General features: G+C 43.7%; 1 protein-coding gene across 3 annotated transcripts in view; it reads right to left on the bottom strand.

The window, feature by feature from the left end:
* RARB (retinoic acid receptor beta) overlaps window positions 1-15,692 on the bottom strand; it is a 334,203-nt gene extending 318,511 nt beyond the window's left edge. Inside the window, exons 1-2 of one of the 3 annotated variants that reach the window (XM_056334286.1) lie at window positions 15,650-15,692; window positions 5,526-5,619 (exon numbers count right to left, since the gene is read on the bottom strand). The gene's annotated coding sequence lies outside the window, so the exon portion shown is untranslated. Of the gene's footprint in view, window positions 1-5,525; window positions 5,620-8,922; window positions 9,064-15,649 lie in introns of those variants that run through there. The other 2 variants (XM_056334288.1, XM_056334287.1) reach the window with 2 other exon arrangements.
* Window positions 15,693-19,535: the final 3,843 nt, after the last annotated feature.

Below are 19,535 nucleotides of genomic sequence, written 5' to 3'. Positions count from 1 at the left end.
CAATGCCACTTCTGTTTCACAAAAGCTTGACAGTAAATGCTTGATTCAATGCATACTATTAAGCCCCCCAAAATCTAAGCAATTATAAAAATGAAATTATAGACACAATGATGAATGGTGACAGATGAAATGTTAACAGATCTAGCACCATACACAAAAATCATTGATTTTCTCTGATTACTACTTAGGTGATCAGAGTGTATGAGGTCCTAGTTGCCTCCTTGCCCTAGATTTTATTAATGCTCCAATATCAGACACCCAATTTGGAAATCAATGCTTACTTCATCATTTTTCTCTGAAGGATCCTATTATTCACAATTGATTTAACAGAAATGAAAGGCTTACCATTAACAAGACCCAGCTGCTGACACTTCTGAGATGAATTATTGAACTTCTAAAAGTGAATTAACTTAACCATCACCAAGACTTATTGTCTGGTGTTTCTCATACCAAAGTCGGTGTATTTATAATTACAGAATGAAGTAGTAGAAAGTAGCTTCTTTGCCACCTCCTTAAACATCCACCAGATACACAAAGAAAAAATTCAGATTTGCAAAGATACAAATAGGAGTTATGCACCAAATCTAGACAGCAGGACCTTAGTGTCTAACTGCCTTTTAATGCCTTTAATACTTACCTTCTTCCTAAAACTCGAAGATACAGGTAATTTCAGGCTTTAGAAAAACGAAATGCAATTTATTGCAAGTTACATCTTTTGCCAATGAGATTACTACAAGTCAAAGATCCCTAGAGCTGACCATGCCCTGCCAAAAAGCCTGCAGAAGACAATTATTAATTCCCTTTCCGTACAAAGTGAAGATCCATCTTAAGAATTGAGAAAAAAGTAGCAAATATTAGACAATTGCAAGTGATACGACTACAACTCCATCCCAAAAGCAGTTTAAATGTACAAAGCAGGAGGCCTACATATAAAATCTGCCATCCGAGCTAAGGGCTCAGAACATAAATCCACCATGCCTATCTGCCAGGACTACACATTGCCCAAGGTGACTTCAGCGGTGATAAAACCTTGAGTGTCAACAGCGTAACACCACCCAGCTACACTGGTCTACAAACAACTTACTGTCAAACACATGAAGAGTTGTGCTAAGCAATATGCTGCCCTTAAGTCACAGGTTAGCAGGAGCACAGCCACCTAGTGATGTATCACAAATAACCGTTCAGCCATCAAAACTAGTGAACATTTCCAGTCTTACTAGACCTCTTGCTAATCTGTGCTACCTGACTGAATATGCTTTCAAAATACTATAATGGCATCTGCTGTCCCTTAGCATTAATCATACTTACAGAGCTCAGCTTGATTATACTTACCTCTAACTGCTCTGAAGACCTCAGCTCAAGACCAAGTTGAGACTCCAAATGCAAAATACCCAGAAAGTCTTCTGGACTAAAACCCAAATTTCTGCCTTCCTTTTATCATGGAATGATGACATGACATACCTGTTCTATCCTTTTCACACAAGCTGAAAGTCAACAACTGCCTGAAATCACTAGAGCCTCATCTCAAAGCCCTCAATGGATTTGACTGCTTGCACACTGCTGCAGGCAAAACATCTGGGCCTTTTTACTAGGGCTAGTGTATGAGGAAAGTAAAGATACTCCTAGAGCAAACCAACCTCTCCTTGTATTTCTCTTTCCCACCCCCCTCCATCTGTTTTAACCCCTGTCTTACTGGAAGTAACTTCTTAAAATTCTGCTCGCATTGGACAAAAAGTTTAAAAATAAGGAAATGCAAAAGAAGCCTGGCAGACAGAGCCTCCAGCCTTCTAAGCCTCTTTCTTAAGAAAAGAGGCCAAAATCATGCAATTATGATTATGCTGAAAATTTTTAGGTACCCAAATTTTTCAATCTGCCTCTTCTCTATAGAATAACACTTTTGAAATGGCGGCTGGATGGCCATAACTGAAGTCTGGTTAAGTTTGATACCTGCATAAAACACATCGCAGAAAGTAGGTTATAATCGCTTTTTTAAAAAAAGACATGGACATTGGCAGAATTCCTGCCTTTCTTGCATTTATTTTTTCCAGTATTTCCCACATTGTGAAATTCCTCTTAATGCTATAAAGACAGAGCAGATTGCAAAAAATGGTCCTAGTGGTTCCAATGGGAGTAACGTGGTTAGAATCTGGCATTCTACAAAGTTTCCATTTCTACATAGGTTTCATTTATTTCTCAGTTTAAAAATAAGACCATGTTTTGGCATGTAACTAGAGCTGCTCTTATAACGCAAAGAAATAACACTGCTGGCAAGCCTCAAAGCTGTTCAGAGACAGAATTCTGTTGGCAGAACTTTTACAAAACTTTTTGACTAGAGGCAGAATTCAACACCAGCATAAATGGGAGAAACTTCACTGAAATCAATCATGTTACACATGCTTACTTATTGCAGGTCTGAATCCACATTAAGGTTATACAATGCAAATATATTTAGCTGACACAGAATTTAAACAGAATTGGTTCAACAGAATTTAAATTCTAAATGTATATAGTAACTCAGCATCGCATTCTATGATCATCCTTCTGTGAACACTGTTTTTCCTCCTACACAAATGCTACCATGTTATTTAGTAAGTATCATGACCATGCCACACATCTTTTCATGTAAGAATTACCACAATTCAGGTGCCTTATGGTTAGGGTATGATGAAATTACAGTTGCAAGATCTGTATTCCTGCATCAATTACAGGCACAGAAGAAAATAACAAATCTGGCATTTCACAACTTCTGAGGGTTTGATTTTGCAACCTACTTTCTAGAACACCTTTTTTGCATCTCATACCCAAGGTTTTTAGAGCATGAATAAGTTAACCAATGTGCAGCAGTGCTCCTTCAACACAGATCACAGCAAGATTTGATTCTCAACTTCACTATAGTACAGAGAACCACGAAAGTATTCAGGTACCTGAACACAGATGCCCATGGCCTTGGATATCCAGAATATAGCGGGATAATGGATGTGACAAAGAACTTGGAAGGAAACCTGTGCCACTTTAGATCAGTTGTTGAAAGCAACTGAATTGCTGAAAGTTACTTTAAACAAGAACTGAAAACAAGTCCTTCTTGGCAGAAAGTTATGTGAGTGACAGTGATACCGGGCTGCTGAGGTAAGCTTATGGGTTTAAGGAAAGGGTCACAGTAAGACCCTCTTTTTCACCTCCTGCCTGGGAAATGCAGATTATTCTTACTTACTATGAAAGCAAAGTGAGCAACAGGAACATTAAATCGGTTACCACAGGCAGGCTTCAACAGATACACAGAAGCATGGTAACCAAAAAACCTAGCATTTTCCAATGGGTACTGTTCCTTTCTTTAGTAGTCATGCGATCCCAGCTTTGGGAACGTTTGTGATTTTGGCAAGGTGACAACCTTTTCCTAATGAACACGTTAGAGAAGATAATCTGATTTTTAAACTTCCATTATCTTACCAGATCTCAACAGAATTTCACTGATTTAGAAAATAAAAAGGCACTTAAACTGAGAATTATCATCCTGCCAAGTATTGAGATCTTCTTCAAACAAAGTGAGAGATCTCCTTAAAGAAGTGATGGAGCTTAAATACATAAGTATTTCTACACCCAACTTCTAAGCACAGGTTACTCACCCTATAGTTGACTTGACCTTAAAAGCAATTGTTGGAGTGTTGAATTGAAAAGCTTCAGTGCTTTGTTCCACCCCCCCCCCTTTTTTTTTTTTTTGATGATGCTTTTTTTAACCTGTTATGCTGTTACTGGAGGTAAAAATGACAAAGAAATGTAGACCGGATTTATTAGAACTTGTATCCAGTGTACCACAACTCACAAACTGTTTCAAATAATTCAGCTAAACACATTTGCAACATTTGATTGAATTGTTTTAAGTCAATAAATCTAAAGTAAGCATTATATTTTATTGCAAAGGCATAATTACTTTTACAAATAGAAAGAAATAAAAGAGGTGATAATTATGTTCAGACCACAAATTAATGCAATTAATTTTACCTATCTGGTAAATGTATTAATTACATTGTGGTTGAGTTAGAACTTCAAATAAACTTAATATACAGCCACTTTAGGACTGAAATTCCAGCCAGTGCTCTCACCGAGAATAAATTACGGGAAATTTTCACTGTAGTATGCCTAAGAACTGGTGTCACAAAACTCATGAGATCTTCAGGAATTTAAGGCTAATTTGCCACTGAGTATAGGAAGACATGACAATCATCCTTCTAGTTCCACTGTAGAAATAATGTACTACAGGTGTTTCAAAAAGACTTTTGATTTTTGAAAACAAGCAGTCTCTTTCTTTCCATATGTTACCAAGTCTAACAGAGGCACATTTTTATTTAGGCTAAATCATGCCTTATGGGACACACTTATGAGGAAGAAAGGAGGACATGCAACTGGCATTTGAGACATATTGCCAGTGCAAAGCTGCCAAAAGCACACAGCAGGGAGCATGTTTTGGCTATCATGAGCAGAATAAGCATGCACTCCTTAACCACTGCCAGCTGGCATTTGTTTCCAAATACAGAATGCTCACTAGGCAGTTTGGAGACTGGACATACTCCTAACCTTAAACTATGCTCCCATGAAAATGCACTGCTGAGATACCTCATTAACCATGCCTGTCTCCTAGCTTACTGCCAAATGAGAAAGACTGAATGACACAGAAAAATCATACATTTCTCCCTATGCACAAAAAAGTACCTAAAGTATATCCTAGCATACTCTAGCGCTTACAGCAAGAGAGATTAAAAAAAGCGTGTTGGAAGAAGCTTCTGCCAGCATCTCAAGAAGCAGAAACACTGTCACTACTCCATTATACACAGATAGAAAAAGCGAAATCACGAGACACAGGGTACCAAGAGAACACAGCAATGAACAGCAAGAGTGGCTGGCACTGGGATTATAAACTATACTATCATGTTTAGTACAACCTCTAGCAATCCTTACAACAGACGCTCCCTGCTTTATGTGCTGGGGCAGATTTGTGGGTAGAAGATTAATGTCCCCCTCCATCTGCTAATGACTATATAGGTCCCCTGGGCTTTGCACCAAGGGTACTTTGCCCTTAGGATGAAACAAGAAATGGAAATTTGTGTTCATTTCTACATGAGCTTACTATTTCCAGCAACACTCCCAATCGCTAAATGTGTATTATTTCAACTTTATCTACCAAAAACATATTTTATCACAGTAGTTCAACTGTGATTCCAATTAGACTTTCAAAGAGATCAGTTAAAAGGAGAACAAACCAACAGGGGGGCACTTTTCACTTTTAAAGTGCTTACCTGACACAGCCTGCATCAGTATTTTCCCTATAAGTGCTATTCATTAACTTTTCACTACATTTTCAAAGTGACCCCACTCTTTTGGATTTCCCTTTCTCTATTGCTGATAGCCTGCTGTCATGGACCAAGCAACTCTGAAGGAGGAAATGTGCCAGAGACTGCCATGCAAAGCAGAGGGCACTAATTAAAGCCTTTGTTTCCTTCAGGGGATTCTGTGAGTGGATTTTAACTTACCCTGTAACTGTACCTTTGCTCCTGAAAACTGAAGGCCAGTCAGTGGGAGCTTGACACCAGCGTAGTCTTCATGCACCTAAGCCAGTTTGACATGCTGGAAGAATGTAAGGGGAAAGAACAGTTACAAAGCGAAGTTTTGAAGGAATAAGGCAAACCTACCCATCACCAGAACAATAATACTCAGGGAATAATCAGGGAAAGATCTTAATGTTATCTCATATACCCGCAAATGAGAAATCAAAACCAGAGCGGTGCTTCACTAAAGGCTCTGAATGTGGGCATCTCAGGTTCAAGACGTGCTTCCTTTCTTCCTCTTCACACTCAGCATCCCTATCAGTTGCCACACTGAACCTCTCCTCAGTTCCAGCTCAAGGAAGAAGGAGCTGTCCATGCCACAACTCCCTGTGAGCACCCAATGGAATTCCAGGGCTGGTCAACTGTTTGCACTAGCACAGAGCACACACAACTAACTTCCCCCAGTTTACTCAACTTCACTTTGGAAAAATAAAAAACAGCTGAAATACCTTTACAGCTGAACCATCAGCACAAGAAAAGTCCAACCCCTTTTTTAAAAAAAGGGAAATATGATTTCAGAAATATGACCTCTACCTTTTGATCTAACTAGGCAGTTTCTGCCAACCCACTACTGCCCAACAAGAGGACAAGTGAGAAAGTAGTCAAGAAATTAATAAAATAAAGGAAAAGGGAAAAAAAAAAAAAAGAGGAATTGCTCTGTATTGCCCTTTTACATCTTCAGCTGAGAATTGACTGTTCTCAGAGTCTACCAGAGTGCAGAAACTACAGCCACAAAAGACAGTTTGCTTTTCCCTCTCACATCAGCAGCACTACAGAACAATGGGTGCTGCACTAACAACATGCTCTGCCTGTCCAGCCCTTAGTACTCATAATATTATTTTCAAAACACTTCTCTACTGGTTTCCCAAATCAGGAAATGCTCTAAATCAAATATATACACTTAACATTGTTAAAATCAGTCATAAAACCCAACCAAAAAAAACCCAGCCTGATTTTGTATAAATCTGCAGATCTTTCAGCAAAGCTATTTCCATATTGCAGTCTTGCTAGAACCAGCAGAGCTGCTCCCAGATTTCTGATCTGAATCCAGTGATGTTGGCGTTTTTCTTACGCTTCCTCAACAACAGCTCATGCATTTCAACTTTCATTTAAAAATTAAAGAGAACACCTTTCCCTTTTATATATGTACAATGCTGGAAAACACATCCTGAGTATGATTTAAATACACAGAGCAGCTAAAGGGGATTCAAAATTGCTAACGTAACGTCTCCTGATTACTCTCACACCCTTTTGGAAGGGTTACTTAGAGTTGAGAAGCTTGAATCTCAAGGCTAAAAAAAATACCTATATATAAATATATTGTTAAGAATATTAAATACAAAAGCAGGACTCAAGGAAGGTGAAGGACAGAGCAAAAAGCCGCAGCTTCCCTTCCCTGTTGGGAGTACAAGACAGCATACCTCCTGCCTGATACCCTTTCGAGCAACAGCCTGCTCTCCTTAATGTTGCCTCCTCGATTCCCACCCTGTGGCCAGTACAGGTAGGCAGCCCCTGGAGAGAAAGGCCACTGAAGCCTGTGCATCTTACAGAGCACCAACAGCAATCATTCAAGCTTTTATACAAGCCCATTGTACCTCTGCAGAAAGGCCGCACTCAATCTGGCCCACAGAGAGAAAACAGCAGCCTAGATTGATAGCATCTACTTACACCGCTGCTGATTATATACATACTGTCTCCAACGGTCTTTCTGAAAGGCTGAACAAGAGTCTCAGGTTTTAAACCTGAATCACAGCTAGCATATTTAACTCAGTTAACAGTAAAAGGCATTTAATGTCATCTGCTAAAAAGCAAAAACATAATTGTTCTGAGGGGGAGCAGGGGGGTTACTGCAGACAGAGCAACCCTCGGGGCAGTGTGGTGATGAAGTACAGGGCAGTTGGCAGAGGCAGTGCAACAAGAGCTGGGGACCCAGGTGGGTTGGTAACTGAGCAGTTCTACCACCATTATCTGTGACCTGCTGGCGTGGGCCCCCAGAGCCCTCCAAAAAGAGCCTCCCCTATGAAAAACTAAAATCGTGTCTTAAAATGTTGGGAGGGGGGCAGAGTTTGTTGGGTAGGATGCTCTTGGGGTTTTTGGTAGTTTGGGGAGTTTTTTTGTTTTGGTTGGTTGTTGGGTTTTGGGTTGGGTTTGGTTGTGGTTTTGTTTTGTTTTGTTTTTTTAGCGGGGGGGGGGGGGGGGGGTGTTGTAAAAAAAAGAAAACAACAACAAGGGTGGTGAAACACCAGAACAGGTTGCTCAGACACCCATCCCTGGAAACATTCAAGGTCGGGTTGGACAGGGCTCTGAGCAACCTGATCTAGTTGAAGATGTCCCTGCTCATTGCAGCAGGATTGGACTAGATGACTTTTAAAGGCCCCTTCCAGCCTGAACTGCTCTATGATACATTCCTCCCTCCTTCTCCCGTAAGTAAACATGTATGCACGCAGTCATACAAGGTAACAAATAAACTTGTTCTCCACTACTGAATTTTCCAATTTCAAAATACAGTCCTCAATATATAAAGTTCATGCTATTTCAGTGAGATACTGCTTGAACGAATAATGCCGGCAGAACTACAATTCACATACCATAGACTATTTGGTCATCATTAGTTTTTTTTTGGAAAAGCTAAAGTCTTAAGGCCAAGCCTATCAGGATTTCTGATTCATTGTGACTTCACACAGACACCCAAGACAAGAAGTGCTGAAATCTTGCCTGCCTTAACACAAAGTTAGTTCTGAGAAACATGAAACAACTCTTTAAGAAAAAACACATCTTATATTCAAGCTGTATATCACAAAACACAAATGGTCAAACATGACGCCACAACTAACAACAGCAAACAACATCAACAGAGTACTCCCATCACATCAGGCCCAAAGCACATGTCAACAGTCAGTCTTAGAGAGATTCATTAGTCACTCTAGAAAAAAAAAAAAAGGCACTTTTTTATTACACCAAACAGCCATTTCTAACTTAGTATGTGTTACAAACCCTCCCAGATTTGTGAAGAACTTACCTACACTAGCCGCAGCCAAAACTACCACCTGACATGCCTTACATTTATCTGTCAGAGCTCTTCTCAACACGTGGCAGCAAGACTGTAACTAGGCATGGCAGCAGCACGGTGCAGAAGCACTTTGCCCCACACACAGTTTACACTTGTTCGTTTTGTACATGCTCTTTACAAAATTATCTTTATTCTAAATTACGTTGGCCATGAGTACTACACAATGGGCTCCTCTGATACTGCAAACAAATAGCTCTTCCCTTCTAAGAATATAATTTAAAGATTATTTAGCATAATTCTTACGATACTTACTTTCTCTGTGGGAAATCTTCTTACAGAATCAGAATAATTTAGGCTGAAAAGGACCTCTAGAGGCCATGTCCTCCAACTCCCAGTAGTCAAAGCAGTGCCGATTTCAAAGTTAGATCAAGTTGTTCAGTCTTGTCCAGTCAAGTGTTTAAATCTCCACAGGCAAATCCCGCAACCTTCACAGACTCCAGGTCACAGCTTATCCATTTTCATTGCTATTTTTTTTTCCTTATGTCCAGTCAGAATTTCCTTATTTCAGTGTGTGATGATTGCACCTTGTCCTTTCTCTGCATGCTCCAGAGAAAAGCATCTCTCCCTGTTCCATAACAGCCCATCAGGAAATGGAAGGCAGCAATTCATCTTCATTCCCTAATCTCCAGCCTGGGCAAACCCAGATCCCTCAACATCTCCTTGTACACCGTGTGCTTCAGCCCCCAACCACCTGAGCAGCCGTCCTCTGGGCTCTCCAGTTTGTCCCTACCTTGCTTGCACCGGGGGCCAAAGACAGGACACAGAAACAGCATTGTCAAGAGCAATAGTCACCCACCTCAGCTAGGTGGCCACACTCTTGCTAATACACATCAGCATGCTATTAGTCCCCGTTGCTGCAACAGCACACTGCTGACTGATTCAGTGTTGGTTTTTAATCACTATACACTTTTACTCCTACAGTTCCCATACCCTAAGAATAATGGCTTAGAAGAAAGCACATGATATGGATGGACACCAAATATCCCTTGGGCAATATATAATATAGACAAGAAGCCAATGTTGTAGCTAATATTTTTCATTAAACACTTACAAAGAAAAGAAGCCAGGCATGGTCTTACAGCCACGGAGGTGAACCCAAATTCTGCATGAAAAAGGATGGCAATATGCCACATCTTAAGCAGTAAATTTGCAAATCAGTACACTAAATCTGAGAAGTGCTCTGTTTCTTTTCCTGATTAATTTTTAAATACAAGTATTTTAGCTAAAATATTAACATCTACTGATGGCTGAAACAAGGTGGCTGCTCTGAGTTAAAACTCTTTAAACTATGAAAATGCAAAGACTTTAACATATTTCACCTTGATCACACAGCACTGTTTTACAGGTCCCCTTGACATACAGAGCACCATAGTCTTACCTTCCTTCCTGATCTCAAAGCAAGCTCTTCTAAGGATGACCTCAGAGGAGCAGCATGAAGCATTCAACAGAAAAATGCACTGCTTCATGAGTGGCATCTCAGATCACCTAAACACAGATCACTGTGGAACAGCATTTTTTTCAGTGACCAAACAAAGAAATATCTACATTTAAAGCAAACTGAATGTGGTTTAGAATGTAGCTATACAACTTCCTGCAGCTGACCCCAGAAAAAATAAAAGACATATGATCTGTAACTTCCTTTGACTTTTCTTTGAACTCTAGATGGAAACCTTTAAAAAGCAGGATTTTCTTACTAGTTACTTCTAAGTTTTCTGCTAAATTAAATTTCAAAAAAGTACCTAATGCTAAAATATTTGCATGTACCAATACCTTGGGCTAAAGCGCCCTCTCTTAAAGAAAAAGAACTTCTAATCATTATTTTGAGATAGGGTCTACTGCATTACTTTGATAAATGAGCAGTACATATCACTCACTTGACAGCATAAATTCCAAAGTATTTGCAGAGAATCTAGGCATAGGTCAAAACAGATACAAGAAGATGTGAGAAAAGGAAGATGTGTTACCTGTACTGAGCTACTGAGAGTGACCTTAATTGCCTGGCATGTCCTTGCAGAGAGCGAATCGGGTTTCATTCAGAGACCCAAGGAAGGCAGCTTCCTATACAACTTCTGAGGATGCTCCCCATATGCCAGAATGGGTTTAATAAAGATTCTATGTATCATTTACTTAAAGCCTGTCTTCTATTACGTTGCTCCCTGCAGCAGCAATATGTAGCACCTTTTCCATATCTGCCTAGATAAGAACTAAAACCTCCACAATCATGACTACCAAATACTGCAGCAATAATCAGCAGTCCTGGACCTTAAGATTACTGGGTGTGCAAGTTCAAAACCTGCCCCCTTAGCTGGCATATAATTTCCACCTGATCACACAAAATGTGTTTTAACCATCAAAAATAGTCATGGAAATATCTACATACACACACGCGCGCGCGTGCACACACATACTCTTACTCTCTCATCTCTGTGTACCGTACGCAGAATATATGTTACAGATATATCCAAAGTAAATAAGCCTTCAGCAATTTAATAATAGTAACAAACATAGGTGTCTGTAATATTCTGCATCCATGAGAGAAAAGCCATGGCAAACGCACCGGAGCTGTTGCATGGTGGCAGTGTCCATGGCACCTCCTCAGTGAACCTGCTGCAATTCTGGAAATACACGTGCTCCCAGCCCCACACTGCTGTCTATCAACTCCCCACGCCAGCCTACTAAACGGGAGACAAGCTGTAGCCCTGCACAAGAAGTAGTAGAGAAATTAGTGCGTCTCACAAGAGAGGCCCCTCTGCCTGCAACCAGCCCAAACACACACATCGGCACAGGATTCAACTAGCTCAGGTCTGAAGTTTTACACACAACATGGAAAGGTTTTGCCTTCACTGGTCTAACAGGGAGGACAAAACCCACCCTGTGTGCAAAGCTTTTTTAACACCTCCAAGGCTGGCACTTTTACTTCTCCAGGTTTGAGGGTTTTTTCCCCTTCAGCCTATCCTCTCCATTTAGCTTACATAGAGACCACCTACCGAGCGCCATGCTAATTAGCAACAGCTTGCACTCCGTATTAAAAAAAAAATAGCCCCCCCCCCAAAAAAATATCTAGTGAAAAGGGAAACTGTATGAGTTCATACACATTTCAACTGGCCTATTTTAATTATATCTAAATAATTTTAATTCTGATCAGCAGACTTGCCATAATGGCTGAAAAATAAAGTCATAAATTAGATCTGTGATATGGTAGGATCTACTGCCCTACAGACTTGCTATAAAGCACTACTGAAACATATATGGCTGTAATCAAAGCTGACAATAAAAAGCTCGTTGTGTCAGGATATAAGGAAGAGGTGAACAGCAGAGAAAAGTTAGGCTGGCATAGAAAAATCTAAAACCTCCAACAAACTAAATAAATATTTAACCAAGTGAAGGTCTTTCTGCTTTCACTAACACGAGTAGCTCCTAAAAAAAAATAAAAAAAGGATTCCTTATACTTTTTACAAAGGCATATAGTGATAGGACAAGGGGTAATGGCTTTAAACTGAAAGAGGGTAGATTTAAATTAGATATAAGGAAGCAATTCTTCACTGTGAGGGTGGTGGAGCACTGGAACAGGCTGCCCAGAGAAGCTGTGGATGCCCCATCCCTGGAAGTGTTCCAGGCCAGGCTGGATGGGGCTTTGAGCAACCTGGTCGGATAGAAGGTATCCCTGCTCGTGGCAGGGGGGCTGGAACTAGGTGATCTTTAAGGTCCCTTCCAACCCAAACCATTCCATGATTCTGTAATTACAGGTAAATGTCTATTCTACAAATTCTCCACGCTTTCCTGTATTTATACAGAATACTGCACATTGCTTTGAAGGACGGAAATACGATGAAACTGACATTTCGTCAGGATCTCAGGACTGAAAGACTGTCTCCTATCATATTTAATTAGAACACACCCTACAAAGAAGCAAAATTTGATGTAATTTTTTCCCCAATGACTTGCTTAAGCGTTAACAATAGTTTGCACCTACAATATGCATTGTAATAGACTCCATTATTATAATTAAGAACAGCTAAGCTATATTAGGGAATTTTAGTAACTACAGTCTCCTCCTAATATATAAATGAGAGTCAATGATACTGAAAGACAACAGATTTCATGCGGGTAATCAGAGTTTGATGCTACAAGATATTACTGAAACAACAGGTTATTAAACAGGCAAGAACATATTAAGGCCTCATGCATAAAGTAACTATTAGTTCAGAAGAGTTAGAAGAAACTTCCACTATGACAAAAAGGACACCATAACTGCTCACAACAGTTGGATGACACTGGCTGGACTTTGTACTGCAACCCACTGTGGAGTGGCAGCTTTTTAAATCGCTACTGATAATACACTGAAGATACTGAAAAGAATGATAATACAGAAGAACCATGCGCTGGGGTGCAAAGCAGTGGAAAAATAGATCTTTGTCTTGAAAATACTGGTGCTCCACACAAGAAAGAAATACAAGTATTATTGTATTAAACCTGCTTGCAACTCTGATTTTACACATGTGTAAATCCACAGAAGTCAACAGAGACTGTGTTTATACTGCATACCTCTCCCACCATATCCATATGGGCACAAGTATGAAAATGGATGGTCCCTTTCAGGCACATTGGCTCAAACTCCTACTGTACACACCTGTGGGCACCTCATAACCAGAAATTTGGTAGAATAACTTATTTCACTCTACAGAAAAGCGGGTATGTGAGAATACTGAGCCTTCTACGCTTTGCCCACAGTAGAGACCCATTACCCCTGAAGCAAGCCAGTATCAATAAATTACTTTCACTACAAATATAAACAAACCTACTTCAGCAGAAAACCAAAAAGTCATCATGATGAAACAGTCCTTGGTGATGTCACTCCTTCTACCTGGAGAGAACCGGATTTTCAAGTGTAACAGATTCTTTACTACACTGCCATTGGGGCAAAGTAGCCTGAAAATGCAAGCGGACTGCAAGACCCCTCAGCTCTGCAGGAAGGTGCAGACGAGAATCAGAAAAGATGCAAAATGCGACCATCTGCTTTGGAGCCAGCCTTTGCACTCTTCACGAGCATGTTTAGTCTCACAGAATGATGACAACCTGGGTCGAGGCAGATCCTATACTAGTAACCACTCTCATTTACTAACACTGACATTACTATGCAAGGACAAATCCTGCAACCCTTTATCTAGCATAAAGTATTTTGCTGGAAGCTTACCCACATAAAAATCTAAGGATCGACCTTCTCTGATCATTAAATCAGACACAGACAGATGCTGACACATCAAGCTCTTACCCAGGGCTTAGTTCATAAAAGAAAGATTTAATTAGCATTTTAAAACAAAACCACCTTTCTTGGTTAAAAACAAAACACACACCAACTCTCGATGCTCTTAAAATAAGAGCAATGTTTTTTTCAGTTTTGCTTCCAACTCTTCCCGAACGACATAACCAGAACTGCAAACAAGTGACGGCCACATAGCAACTTCTACCCCAATGACACCATTTGCACTGACACCACTTTACCTTACATCAGCCTCTCCCACGCGCATAGGCTCTTGCACTAGGCATTCAATTCCTTCAGTTAACCGTAACATCATATATAATTAACCTACACTTGCTAAACTTCCTCATGAGAACTCCTCCAAGAGTAAGAGCCAAAAAGCCGTCTCGGTAAATTTCCTCTCTTTGGGCTGTTGCTGTACTGTTCTGTTGGGCACTCTTTGGATTCAGCACGGTCCTCGGACAGTAATATTTTGTGTTGCGCCATTAAATATTTTGTTTTCAGAATCCATGCTATTGCTTCCTGTCTGTCTTCAAAGATGAAGTTCGACTGCATTTATTGCCTGCGCTTCAGCCCCTTTGTATTTTGTTACATGTCGCTTGCTAAAAATGCTATTAAGCACGCCTCAGCCAAAGGCAAAATAGCAACGCTATCAAAACCAGCAAAATCCTGCCAGATTCAAACGACCGAGCTGTCACTCTAAATACACACCACAACGTAGCACTGGAGAACATCAGAACTGCATGAACAGCATTCCTATCACCCCCTTGCACCAGAGCCCGCAGTACGCGCGCACAGCGCCGAGCCTTCACACCGTGTTTGTGAAACGCCTATCACTGACCCGCAGCCGGCGGGGCCGCCGCGGGCCCCGGCAGGGCCAGCCCCGCTCACCCCGAAGCAGCCCCCGCGCCCCAGCAACACCCCGCGGCCGGGCGGCCCTGAGCCGCGCGTCACTCCCCGCGGAGCCGGGGAGCCGCCCCCGCACGCCTTCCCGGCCATCCACCGAGTTGCCGAACTACGGAACTATTCGGCACGCACGACGATGAACGAGTAAGTGGCCGCCCAAGAGCCACGCCGCGGTGGCCGTCCCCGCACGGGAATGTCATCCCGCGAGGCGCGCCGCCGGCGGGGCGCTGCCCTCACGCTCCCAGTCACTTTTTACAGCAAGCTCTGCCAAGGCCCGTCCGCTTGTTTTAAGCGCATCTGCAAACACCACGGGTTTATTATTATTATTTTTCGGCCAAAACAAGCGCCGTTTGTGCAGAGGCCGGCACGCGGGGCAGCAGCGCACGGCGGGGCTCCCGCCCCGGGCCGTCAGGGTCCCGCGCAGTTTGGCGCTTCCCGCGCGCGACTTCGCCGCACCGGACCGCCGCGCGACGCCGTCCCGGGCGCTTTTGTCTGCGAGGGAGCGGGGGCAGCGCCCGCGCCGGCGCCAGAGCGCGGCCGCCCACGGGAGACACGCGCACCCGCCCCGCGCACCCGCCCCGGCGCCGCAGCGCGGCCGCCCCGCTCCGCACCCGCCGCGGCTGGGCCGGGGCGGCGCGGGCCCCGCGCGGGCGCGGACACGCGCGGAAGGGGCCGCGGGGCGAGCGCCGCGCCAGCCGGGCTGCGGAGGGGGGGCGGCGGCACGCCCCGCTCCGCTCCCCTCCCCTCGCCGCCTCCCCCCGCCGCCGGCCGCGGCGGGCAGCAGGGAGCCCTCCCCGGCGCCGCCCGCGTTACCTCCGCAGCCTCCCGCTCCCGCCGCCGCCCCGCCAGTGCAGCCGGCAGCGGCGGCGGCAGCCCCGGACCCCCCGCCCCGCCCCGCCCCGCCCCCTGGCGGGGCCGCCGGGGGCTCGCGCGCCCCCTCGCCGCGCGCGGGCGGGGGGGGCAGCGGGCAGAAGGGCCCCCTCTGCCATCCCACCCCCGAAGCCCGGCGGGGGCTCGGCGGCGTGGGCGGCGGCGTGGGCAGCGGCGGGGCGGGAGGGGGGACACGGCGGCCCGCTGGGCTCGTCCCCCCGCTCCCCAGGAGCTGTCTGCCGCCTCCGGAGCGTCGTCCCCCCGGGTCCGGGGGGCGTCGTCCCCGTCCCCGTCCCCCATTCCGCCTAGCGCCGGGGGCCAGGGCAGAGGACGGGCCTCGCCCCCCCCCCCCCCACGCCGCAGCCGCCTCGCTGCTGTACCCGCGCTCCTGCAGCCCCCGGGGGAAGTTGCACTCTCGGCCGAGCCCCCGCCCGGCCCACCTCGGGGCCGGTGTGCCGGCCGCCTGATGCCCGGGCCGTCGCGTCTCCCGTGCCTCCCGCCGGCGCCGGGCCCGACGGGCGGCTCCGGCAGCGTGCGGTGGGAAACGCTGGGTTTCCGGCCGGGGAAGGAGCCCCGAGAGCGGAGGAAGGTGCGGTGGTGCTCGGGCCGGGCCGGGCAGCTGCCTGCGAGCGGCCGGCGGGGCCTCCAGCCCGCTGGCGACTGCCTGCGTCCCAGCGTAGTGACCGCAGGGTCTTCGGGAGATAAACACGAGCAAAAATACACTCTATTCAGATTTTTGACAGCTGTAATGAGCTCAAGGAAGAATTATGTAAACATTATTAAGTGTAATAAACACATGTCAGCATTAGGCAGTCTTCTGTAGAAATGTTGGTAAAAGCCACGGTGAACGTTTTTTTCATAATGTCTTTTTAACTTTATGTAGCTGGTGTAATAGGCCCCGTGCCTCGACGGAAAATCATTACCCGGTAATAGATGAGCCAGTTCGGAAGGAGAGCCACTGGGATACTGCACACTTTCATTCATAGATGCTACGTATTAGAGGAAGTAGCAGGAGGCCTGCCAACTTTCCCAATTTAATTATTAAGCTGTCAGTTCCTGACTCCTTGTTTCAACTTCCTGAGGCAACATCTGGCTGTAATAACAAAAATAAATAAATAAAATAAAATTTGATCATTCACTCAGCAGCACTCTATTTGCAATGTCCTTTTTGCTGCAACTTTTCTGAAAAAACTCGATACGGGGGATCTGGACTCAGCATCTCTCTGAACCACCCGAAAGTAAAGACAAGAATGGTTTCGGCTGTGATCCTCAAGGCAAAGCCGTGAAGAAGGCTATATCATACTTGAGCCTTTTTTCACCAAGTCCAATGGTGTGTGTTTTAATCTTCCTAATCCTTTTATTTAGAAGAACATCAGCATTTTTTTCACTGCATGAAGCTGAATGATATGACTTTGGGAGATTAAAAAAATAAAATCTTTTGCTAGCCAAGAATTTTTGCATTTTCATCAAACATTGCTTCAAAAGGGGAATGTTGGCTTCAGGAAAAAAAAAAAAAAAAAAAAAGCCATAAAGGATATCAGATTAAATGCTACCAAATGTGAGCAAAACACTGAAGAGAAGTTTTAAAATATCCATGACTGTGTCTTCATGTGTTCTCTGGGTCTGTTTCATATGATGTGACAGCTTCAGCTCCCAATTTGTTATTGCAGTGGCTTTTGGAACTGTATGCCTCTTTGTTTTTTTTTTCATATCCTCGCTCAAATACATGCACACGCTTACAAAAATATGTATCTATATATGTACATGTGCACACAGAGGGACAGATACAGAGTGACTCAGCTCTGCGTTCTACTTGCTTAATCAGTTTTCAGAGCTCCAGCACTGTTCACTTATTTAAAATGCCTAAAGCCACCTTTCCCACATTACTTATTTCACTGCCAGGGTGCAGAGCCTTTGACAAAGCTAGGCCATCTACGCTGCCTTCTGTGGGTTACACTCTCCAAACTGCCTTTCGGCAGGTCAGAGGTCAGCCCTTCCATTAATCACACGACAGCTTGGGCTTCAGTGCTGACCCTGCACACCAGTCCTAGGGAATCCTACAAGACCTTTTTTTCCTGGTGGTCACTTGGAGCTAAGGAAGGAAATCGAAATCTGGAGGAAGAGGTCCTGCAAGCCCAAACCGCAATGAGATGGTATCAGGAATGCTGTGGGGTGACCGCCATCGCCCGTGAACATCATTCAGCACTGCTCAGCACTTGGGTCTCTACAGTGCCATGGGACGGATCAGAGGTGTAACGACTGTGGTGCTAAGTGTGAGTTGCACATGTATGGCAGCAGCGCCTAATTCAGTACCTCCAAGTGTGACTCTGCCCTCATGCTCCCAGAGAAAGCACTCCTGGTTTTCCCATTCTATTAATTCTCTCTCCCATTAAGAAGTTAGGTGTAGAGATCAGAAGAGTCTGAAGTCAGTATTGTTATCTTTTGGGGCTCCTGTCAGAGGTCTGACATGAGGTGGGCTTTTTGTTGGGGGTTTTTTTCCCTCAGAAGTTTCCTTCCTCTCGTAGCTTGGAGGAACTTCTGGAACATTTTATTGATTTCCTAGCTGCTCTTCACTGGAACTCCTCATAATTCCTGGCTTCCTAAGGCTTACTGGGTACTTTTCCTTTCATATCCTCTAGTTCAAGCAGCAGAAAGGCTAACTATCCTGTTAAGTAGGGAAGCCTTTCTTAAATCATTGAAAGAACTCTGTCTAGAGTTCCTTTAATATCTGTCTCCCATATCCTTTAATATCTGTCTCCCATCTTCTAGTTAAATAACTATGCCTCTTAAGTCCTCATAGGAGGGGATTGAATATTTTATATAAATTCTATTCAAGATTCTCCTGTTTTCCCTACAGTTCATGAAAGATCAGTCAGACTCTTCCTTTAGACTGTAAAGAAGAAAGAAAATAGAGTGAGGGAAGAATGTTAAAAGTGGATTTTCTGGTCAAATTCTATTTATCATTTTTTCTACCATTAGCCAGTTTCCATGTATAGGGCTCAGATTTCTTTTTAGAAAAGCCACTTGGGATTAAAAAAAAAAAAAAAAAAGAAGAAGAAAAAGAGAAAAAACACTCAAAACAAAACATTTAAAAATGCTCTGGATCAAAGCAATGTTTCTGAGACAGCAGCAATGACTATGCGGAGTCCTGTGACCAGATGTAGCTTTGAAAACTTTTTGTAGTCTCTTGCTATAGGAAGTAGAGTTTGTACTTGTGTACATTTAGGAGTCTGTCATCAATTTCCCTACTTCTTGCCCAGGAGATCCCTTGACAACTTCTGTGCCATATATGGATTCAGCAGTAAAGAGGAAACTATGCAAAAAATGAGCAAATCCTTTACAAAAAGAAGGTTAAAGTACAATTTAACACAGGGAATTTTAACAGCCTGCTAATGAAGGTCAATAACATAATGGATAAGACTACAACAGAAGTAATTATATATTTACAAATGTGACAGCAGAAATTAGGGTCTTCTTAAAAGTAGCAGCTGTTAATTGCCAGCCTTACGTACAGACCACACTTGGATACACTGCTAATTAACTGAAAGGGGAAACTAGAGGAGTTTCAGCTCCGAGTTACTTGCCGTGGACCTAGGGGGTCAAGCGAGAGATGCTGTTTCCAAGGTAGATCCCAAGCTGGGTAACATTTGTTGGCTATATGGAGGCAGTGATGGCTGTCTGAAATAGAATTGCCTACGCAGAAGAAAGCCAGGGGAAGTAGTATATGCTGATCCACTCGGGCCAGCCTCTGTAGCTAGTAAAGCAACCTGATGTAAATGAAGAGCCTCGCAGGTATCTGTTATTCTATGGTCTGGAGGCATCAGTTCAT

Source organism: Falco biarmicus, chromosome 4 (assembly GCF_023638135.1).
Source record: "Falco biarmicus isolate bFalBia1 chromosome 4, bFalBia1.pri, whole genome shotgun sequence".
Taxonomy (NCBI): domain Eukaryota; kingdom Metazoa; phylum Chordata; class Aves; order Falconiformes; family Falconidae; genus Falco; species Falco biarmicus.
Note: the sequence above shows the minus strand (reverse complement) of the source record. Positions and strands in the feature narration are given on the sequence as shown.